Source organism: Leptopilina boulardi, unplaced genomic scaffold, assembly GCF_019393585.1.
Source record: "Leptopilina boulardi isolate dan_hultmark-lab unplaced genomic scaffold, ZJU_Lbou_2.1 LbouV2_266, whole genome shotgun sequence".
Lineage (NCBI taxonomy): Eukaryota > Metazoa > Arthropoda > Insecta > Hymenoptera > Figitidae > Leptopilina > Leptopilina boulardi.
In genome coordinates, this window is record NW_026137825.1 from 1,379,247 (window position 1) to 1,388,762 (window position 9,516).

General features: G+C 31.6%; 1 protein-coding gene across 1 annotated transcript in view; it reads left to right on the top strand.

Moving 5' to 3' along the window:
- The window catches only part of LOC127281383 (phosphorylated adapter RNA export protein), a 264,174-nt gene that overhangs the window by 162,755 nt on the left and 91,903 nt on the right, over positions 1-9,516 (top strand). The window lies entirely within an intron of this gene.

Below are 9,516 nucleotides of genomic sequence, written 5' to 3' on the forward strand. Positions count from 1 at the left end.
AAAAATATTTTGGAAAAATTTTCGAAAAATTAAATTCGCGAGATAATAGTTCGGGAATACCGCCAAATTCTTTAGCAAAAAGTAGCGAACAAAAAATGTATGGCGCACTTTTTGATTGGTCCAGCGGAAGCTGAGCTAAACTAGAAAACAAATTCAGAAAAATTTTCGAAAAATTAAATTCGCGAGATAATCGTTCAAGAATACCGCCATAGTGATTAGAAGAAAGTTCTGAACAAAAAATGTATGGCGCACTTTTTGATTGGTCCAGCGCATGCTGAGCTACACTCTGATAAATTTTTTTATAAAATTACGAAAAATTAAATTTGCGAGATAATTGATCGGGAATACCGCCAAAGTCTTAACCCGGGAGTCTCGAACAAAAAATGTATGGCGGACTTTTTGATTGGTCCAGCGGATGCTGAGCTACACTCAAAAATATTTTGGAAAAATTTTCGAAAAATTAAATTCACGAGATAATAGTTCAGGAATACCGCCAAATTTTTTAGCAAAAAGTAGCGAACAAAAAATGTATGGCGCACTTTTTAATTGGTCCAGCGGAAGCTGAGCTACACTGAGATAAATTTTTTAAAAAATTTTGAAAAATTAAATTTGCGAGATAATTAATCGGGAATACCGCCAAAGTCTTAACCTGGGAGTCTCGAACAAAAAATGTATGGCGCACTTTTTGATTGGTCCAGCGGATGCTGAGCTACACTCTGATAAATTTTTTTTATAAAATTACGAAAAATTAAATTTGCGAGATAATTGATCGGGAACACCGCCAAAGTCTTAACCCGGGAGTCTCGAACAAAAAATGTATGGCGCACTTTTTGATTGGTCCAGCGGATGCTGAGCCACACTCAGATAAATTTTTTAAAAAATTTTGAAAAATTAAATTTTCGAGATAATTGATCGGGAATACCGCCAAAGTCTTAACCCGGGAGTCTCGAACAAAAAATGTATGGCGGACTTTTTGATTGGTCCAGCGGATGCTGAGCTACACTCAAAAATATTTTGGAAAAATTTTCGAAAAATTAAATTCGCGAGATAATAGTTCGGGAATACCGCCAAATTCTTTAGCAAAAAGTAGCGAACAAAAAATGTATGGCGCACTTTTTGATTGGTCCAGCGGAAGCTGAGCTAAACTAGAAAACAAATTCGGAAAAATTTTCGAAAAATTAAATTCGCGAGATAATCGTTCAAGAATACCGCCATAGTGATTAGAAGAAAGTTCTGAACAAAAAATGTATGGCGCACTTTTTGATTGGTCCAGCGCATGCTGAGCTACACTCTGATAAATTTTTTTATAAAATTACGAAAAATTAAATTTGCGAGATAATTGATCGGGAATACCGCCAAAGTCTTAACCCGGGAGTCTCGAACAAAAAATGTATGGCGGACTTTTTGATTGGTCCAGCGGATGCTGAGCTACACTCAAAAATATTTTGGAAAAATTTTCGAAAAATTAAATTCACGAGATAATAGTTCAGGAATACCGCCAAATTCTTTAGCAAAAAGTAGCGAACAAAAAATGTATGGCGCACTTTTTGATTGGTCCAGCGGAAGCTGAGCTAAACTAGAAAACAAATTCGGAAAAATTTTCGAAAAATTAAATTCGCGAGATAATCGTTCAAGAATACCGCCATAGTGATTAGAAGAAAGTTCTGAACAAAAAATGTATGGCGCACTTTTTGATTGGTCCAGCGGATGCTGAGCTACACTGAGATAAATTTTTTAAAAAATTTTGAAAAATTAAATTTGCGAGATAATTAATCGGGAATACCGCCAAAGTCTTAACCTGGGAGTCTCGAACAAAAAATGTATGGCGCACTTTTTGATTGGTCCAGCGGATGCTGAGCTACACTCAGATAAATTTTTTAAAAAATTTCGAAAAATTAAATTTGGGAGATAATTGATCGGGAATACCGCCAAAGTCTTAACCCGGGAGTCTCGAACAAAAAATGTATGGCGCACTTATTGATTGGTCCAGCGGATGCTGAGCCACACTCAGATAAATTTTTTATAAAATTTCGAAAAAATAAATTTGCGAGATAATTGATCGGGAATACCGCCATAGTGATTAGAAGAAAGTTCTGAACAAAAAATGTATTGGGCACTTTTTGATTGGTCCAGCGGATGCTGAGCTACACTCAAAAATATTTTGGAAAAATTTTGAAAAATTAAATTTTCGAGATAATCGTTCGGGAATACCGCCATAGTGATTAGAAGAAAGTTCTGAACAAAAAATGTATGGCGCACTTTTTGATTGGTCCAGCGGATGCTGAGCTACACTAGAAAACAAATTTGGAAAAAATTTAGAAAAATTAAATTTGCAAGATAATCGTTCCGAAATACCGCCAAAAAAATAGGGAAAAAGTTTCGAACAAAAAATGTATGGCGCACTTTTTGATTGGTCCAGCGGATGCTGAGCTACACTCTGATAAATTTTTTTATAAAATTACGAAAAATTAAATTTGCGAGATAATTGATCGGGAATACCGCCAAAGTCTTAACCCGGGAGTCTCGAACAAAAAATGTATGGCGCACTTTTTGATTGGTCCAGCGGATGCTGAGCCACACTCAGATAAATTTTTTAAAAAATTTTGAAAAATTAAATTTTCGAGATAATCGTTCGGGAATACCGCCATAGTGATTAGAAGAAAGTAGCGCACAAAAAATGTATGGCGCACTTTTTTATTGGTCCAGCGGATGCTGAGCTACACTCAAAAATATTTTGGAAAAATTTTCGAAAAATTAAATTCGCGAGATAATAGTTCGGGAATACCGCCAAATTCTTTAGCAAAAAGTAGCGAACAAAAAATGTATGGCGCACTTTTTGATTGGTCCAGCGGAAGCTGAGCTAAACTAGAAAACAAATTCGGAAAAATTTTCGAAAAATTAAATTCGCGAGATAATCGTTCGGGAATACCGGCATAGTGATTAGAAGAAAGTTCTGAACAAAAAATGTATGGCGCACTTTTTGATTGGTCCAGCGGATGCTGAGCTACACTCTGATAAATTTTTTTATAAAATTACGAAAAATTAAATTTGCGAGATAATTAATCGGGAATACCGCCAAAGTCTTAACCTGGGAGTCTCGAACAAAAAATGTATGGCGCACTTTTTGATTGGTCCAGCGGATGCTGAGCTACACTCAGATAAATTTTTTAAAAAATTCCGAAAAATTAAATTTGGGAGATAATTGATCGGGAATACCGCCAAAGTCTTAACCCGGGAGTCTCGAACAAAAAATGTATGGCGCACTTTTTGATTGGTCCAGCGGATGCTGAGCTACACTCAGATAAATTTTTTAAAAAATTTTGAAAACTTCAATTTGCGAGATAATCGTTCGGGAATACCGCCATAGTGATTAGAAGAAAGTTCTGAACAAAAAATGTATGGCGCACTTTTTGATTGGTCCAGCGGATGCTGAGCTACACTGAGATAAATTTTTTAAAAAATTTAGAAAAATTAAATTTACGAGATAATTAATCGGGAATACCGCCAAAGTCTTAACCTGGGAGTCTCGAACAAAAAATGTATGGCGCACTTTTTGATTGGTCCAGCGGATGCTGAGCTACACACAGATAAATTTTTTAAAAAATTTCAAAAATTAAATTTGGGAGTTAATTGATCGGGAATACCGCCAAAGTCTTTAGCAAAAAGTAGCGCACCAAAATGTATGGCGCACTTTTTTATTGGTCCAGCGGATGCTGAGCTACACTCTGATAAATTTTTTTATAAAATTACGAAAAATTAAATTTGCGAGATAATTGATCGGGAATACCGCCAAAGTCTTAACCCGGGAGTCTCGAACAAAAAATGTATGGCGCACTTTTTGATTGGTCCAGCGGATGCTGAGCCACACTCAGATAAATTTTTTAAAAAATTTTGAAAAATTAAATTTTCGAGATAATCGTTCGGGAATACCGCCATAGTAATTAGAAGAAAGTTCTGAACAAAAAATGTATGGAGCACTTTTTGATTGGTCCAGCGGATGCTGAGCTACACTCTGATAAATTTTTTTTATAAAATTACGAAAAATTAAATTTGCGAGATAATTGATCGGGAACACCGCCAAAGTCTTAACCCGGGAGTCTCGAACAAAAAATGTATGGCGCACTTTTTGATTGGTCCAGCGGATGCTGAGCCACACTCAGATAAATTTTTAAAAAAATTTTGAAAAATTAAATTTTCGAGATAATTGATCGGGAATACCGCCAAAGTCTTAACCCGGGAGTCTCGAACAAAAAATGTATGGCGCACTTTTTGATTGGTCCAGCGGATGCTGAGCTACACTCAGATAAATTTTTTAAAAAATTTCGAAAAATTAAATTTGGGAGATAATTGATCGGGAATACCGCCAAAGTCTTAACCCGGGAGTCTCGAACATAAAATGTATGGCGCACTTATTGATTGGTCCAGCGGATGCTGAGCCACACTCAGATAAATTTTTTAAAAAATTTCGAAAAAATAAATTTGCGAGATAATTGATCGGGAATACCGCCATAGTGATTAGAAGAAAGTTCTGAACAAAAAATGTATTGGGCACTTTTTGATTGGTCCAGCGGATGCTGAGCTACACTCTGATAAATTTTTTTTATAAAATTACGAAAAATTAAATTTGCGAGATAATTGATCGGGAATACCGCCAAAGTCTTAACCCGGGAGTCTCGAACAAAAAATGTATGGCGCACTTTTTGATTGGTCCAGCGGATGCTGAGCTACACTCAGATAAATTTTTTAAAAAATTTTGAAAACTTTAATTTGCGAGATAATCGTTCGGGAATACCGCCATAGTGATTAGAAGAAAGTTCTGAACAAAAAATGTATGGCGCACTTTTTGATTGGTCCAGCGGATGCTGAGCTACACTGAGATAAATTTTTTAAAAAATTTAGAAAAATTAAATTTACGAGATAATTAATCGGGAATACCGCCAAAGTCTTAACCTGGGAGTCTCGAACAAAAAATGTATGGCGCACTTTTTGATTGGTCCAGCGGATGCTGAGCTACACACAGATAAATTTTTTAAAAAATTTCAAAAATTAAATTTGGGAGTTAATTGATCGGGAATACCGCCAAAGTCTTTAGCAAAAAGTAGCGCACCAAAATGTATGGCGCACTTTTTTATTGGTCCAGCGGATGCTGAGCTACACTCTGATAAATTTTTTTATAAAATTACGAAAAATTAAATTTGCGAGATAATTGATCGGGAATACCGCCAAAGTCTTAACCCGGGAGTCTCGAACAAAAAATGTATGGCGCACTTTTTGATTGGTCCAGCGGATGCTGAGCCACACTCAGATAAATTTTTTAAAAAATTTTGAAAAATTAAATTTTCGAGATAATCGTTCGGGAATACCGCCATAGTGATTAGAAGAAAGTTCTGAACAAAAAATGTATTGGGCACTTTTTGATTGGTCCAGCGGATGCTGAGCTACACTCTGATAAATTTTTTTTATAAAATTACGAAAAATTAAATTTGCGAGATAATTGATCGGGAACACCGCCAAAGTCTTAACCCGGGAGTCTCGAACAAAAAATGTATGGCGCACTTTTTGATTGGTCCAGCGGATGCTGAGCCACACTCAGATAAATTTTTAAAAAAATTTTGAAAAATTAAATTTTCGAGATAATTGATCGGGAATACCGCCAAAGTCTTAACCCGGGAGTCTCGAACAAAAAATGTATGGCGCACTTTTTGATTGGTCCAGCGGATGCTGAGCTACACACAGATAAATTTTTTAAAAAATTTCGAAAAATTAAATTTGGGAGTTAATTGATCGGGAATACCGCCAAAGTCTTTAGCAAAAAGTAGCGCACCAAAATGTATGGCGCACTTTTTTATTGGTCCAGCGGATGCTGAGCTACACTCTGATAAATTTTTTTATAAAATTACGAAAAATTAAATTTGCGAGATAATTGATCGGGAATACCGCCAAAGTCTTAACCCGGGAGTCTCGAACAAAAAATGTATGGCGCACTTTTTGATTGGTCCAGCGGATGCTGAGCTACACTCAGATAAATTTTTTAAAAAATTTCGAAAAATTAAATTTGGGAGATAATTGATCGGGAATACCGCCAAAGTCTTAACCCGGGAGTCTCGAACATAAAATGTATGGCGCACTTATTGATTGGTCCAGCGGATGCTGAGCCACACTCAGATAAATTTTTTAAAAAATTTCGAAAAAATAAATTTGCGAGATAATTGATCGGGAATACCGCCATAGTGATTAGAAGAAAGTTCTGAACAAAAAATGTATTGGGCACTTTTTGATTGGTCCAGCGGATGCTGAGCTACACTCTGATAAATTTTTTTTATAAAATTACGAAAAATTAAATTTGCGAGATAATTGATCGGGAATACCGCCAAAGTCTTAACCCGGGAGTCTCGAACAAAAAATGTATGGCGCACTTTTTGATTGGTCCAGCGGATGCTGAGCTACACTCAGATAAATTTTTTAAAAAATTTTGAAAACTTTAATTTGCGAGATAATCGTTCGGGAATACCGCCAAAGTCTTAACCTGGGAGTCTTGAACAAAAAATGTATGGCGCACTTTTTGATTGGTCCAGCGGATGCTGAGCTACACACAGATAAATTTTTTAAAAAATTTCGAAAAATTAAATTTGGGAGTTAATTGATCGGGAATACCGCCAAAGTCTTTAGCAAAAAGTAGCGCACAAAAAATGTATGGCGCACTTTTTTATTGGTCCAGCGGATGCTGAGCTACACTAGAACACAAATTTGGAAAAAATTTAGAAAAATTAAATTTGTGAGATAATCGTTTCGGAATACCGCCAAAAAAATAGTCAAAAAGTTCCGAACAAAAAATGTATGTCGCACTTTTTGATTGGTCCAGCGGATGCTGAGCTACACTAGAAAACAAATTTGGAAAAAATTTAGAAAAATTAAATTTGCAAAATAATCGTCCCGGAATACCGCCAATAAAATAGGGAAAAAGTTTCGAACAAAAAATGTATGGCGCACTTTTAGATTGGTCCAGCGGATGCTGAGCTACACTCAAAAAGATTTTGGAAAAATTTTCGAAAAATTAAATTCGCTAGATATTCGTTCGGGAATACCGCCATAGAGATTAGAAGAAAGTTCTGAACAAAAAATGTATAATTATACCTAAATATTTTTTTTTATTAATTATTTATTATTATTATTATCATTGTTTTTATTATTAATAATTAATTATAATATTTTTAATATTAAGTTAATAATATTTTTTACTTTAATTTCAACTTTAATTTTCCAAAAAAAAAAAAAATTTTTTAATTATGAAAAAAAAAATATTTGGAATAAATTTATTATGAAATACTATATAGGGTGAATCAATTTTATTGATCTTGCTTGTCATTTATAAAAAATACATTCAGGGTTAAGTAAACCTTTTTCTGATTTTAAATTGTCTAAATTTATTTATTTAGACGATATTTTTTTTTTTTTTTTTTATTAAATTGTTTAGTCAATAAAAGTCTTTTTTTTAAATTTAAAATTTAATTAATTTAAATATTAAATTTCTTATACGATTATTTTTTTCCTCAATAATGAAGAATGAAATTCCGTTGAAATAGCAAACAAATTTTAAATTTGTTTCTAGCACTAAAAAAGTTTCGTTATATTTTTTGGCGTAGATTTTTATGAATAGGATGAAGATTATATAAATATGCAGTTAGAAAAGTTTTCTTGTTTTCCATTCTTTGCTTTCTGGAATGCCGTTTATAATTGCTCTTCTTTCTTCTTCTATTTTTGTCCAGTTTTTGTTTTTCCTCATTTTCTCTTTCAAAAAAAATTTTTAAAAAATTGGAAAACAAATATTTGTAATTTTGTACAAATATTTGCATTTCATTCCTTTTTATTTTTTAATTAAGAAAATTAAATTTTCCAAAACAGAAAATATTATTATTATTATTTTATTTTCTTTTTTTAGTTATTTTTATTATTTTTTTATTTCTTTTTATTTAAAAAAAAAACAGGAAAAGAGGTAAAATAATAATAAACTGAAATTATTTTTATAATTTTATGTTAATAATAAAAATAAATAATTATTATTATAATTACTATTATAATTATTATTTCGAGTTATATTATTATTATTATTATTATTATTATTATTATTATTATTATTATTATTATTATTATTTGTGTGATAAAGTTTTGTCCGTTACTAAAAGTAGAATTATTTATTTTTTTAATTAAAAAATTATTTTAAAAAATAAAAAATCAATTAAAAATTGTTTTATAATAAAAAAGAAAAATTATTTACCGACTGAACGAATGGTAATTTTCTTGTATTTCTCGTTTCGCGTCACCACTTTTCAAGAACAGAATCCTTTGATTCTGTCGATAAATACATAATATGATAAAGAAGGAATTTTTCTAACTTTGCGAGAGTAAGTGACAAGAATAAAAGTGAGGAAAAAGAGGGAATCTTTTTTTTAATTTTTAAAAAAATTAAATTTTTTTTTTATAATATACATTTATATATATATAGTAATTAAAACTAAATAAATAAATAATATAACTTAATTATATAATTTAAGTTTAACTTGCATTTTTTTTTTCTCAAAATATTAATTAAAAAAAAAAAAAAAAAATTTAGAAATAAATATTGTCCCCTAATATATATATTTCGTGAAATTTTTTTTTTTACCACTGTTTTTTCGCAATAAGATCTTATTCCATATATATATATATATATATACGAAGATGAGCTACGTTACATTTTTATTTTTTGAGATGAATGTTTTTTTTTTTTTTTTTTTTTTGTCTTTTTTTGTCGATATACATAAAATTTTTTAAAACATAACAAAATATACAACGTGTGAGAGTCGATTTTTTTTTCTTCTCAGTGTAATAATTTTGAATTTTTGTTTTGTTTTGTTTTTACAAAAAATCGAGATTATACAATTTTTTTTTTTTTAATAGCTACCAAAAAAGGATTTGAAAATGAGCGCTCTTGGAAATAACGTTTTTTGTTTTTTTTTTTTTTGGTAACATTTGATTTTTTCCCCGATTTTCCTGTTTTTTTTGTGTGTGTGTTTTTTTTTTGGTAATTTTTTTTTTTCAAAATTTTTCACGCGTCGAATAATCAATGTGTCGGATGATTCTTCTCACATTCATTGAAAAATTTTGTCTGAAAAAAAGAATTTTTTTTGAAAATATTTATTATTGTATACTAAAATTAAAAAATTAATTTAATTAAAATGAATTAAAAGAAAATTGAAATTAAATTAAAAAAAAAAAAATTAAAAATGCTTGAAAATATGTTTTGGCACTCTGAAAAAAAGCGGACCTAAAAAACCAAAAATTATTGGGATGTCCGTTACTGTGAAGCGCTCTCTGTTGGAAAAATTTTTAACCCTTGAAAGTAGAATGTTTGTCAATTTTTGTCCAGTTTAAACCAATCAGAGTAACTTTCAGACATAGTGGTGAAAAATGGTACTACTGAACGTAGGATAAAATGCTAAGCCACGCCCCCTAGCGGACATCCCAATAGGTTATGTT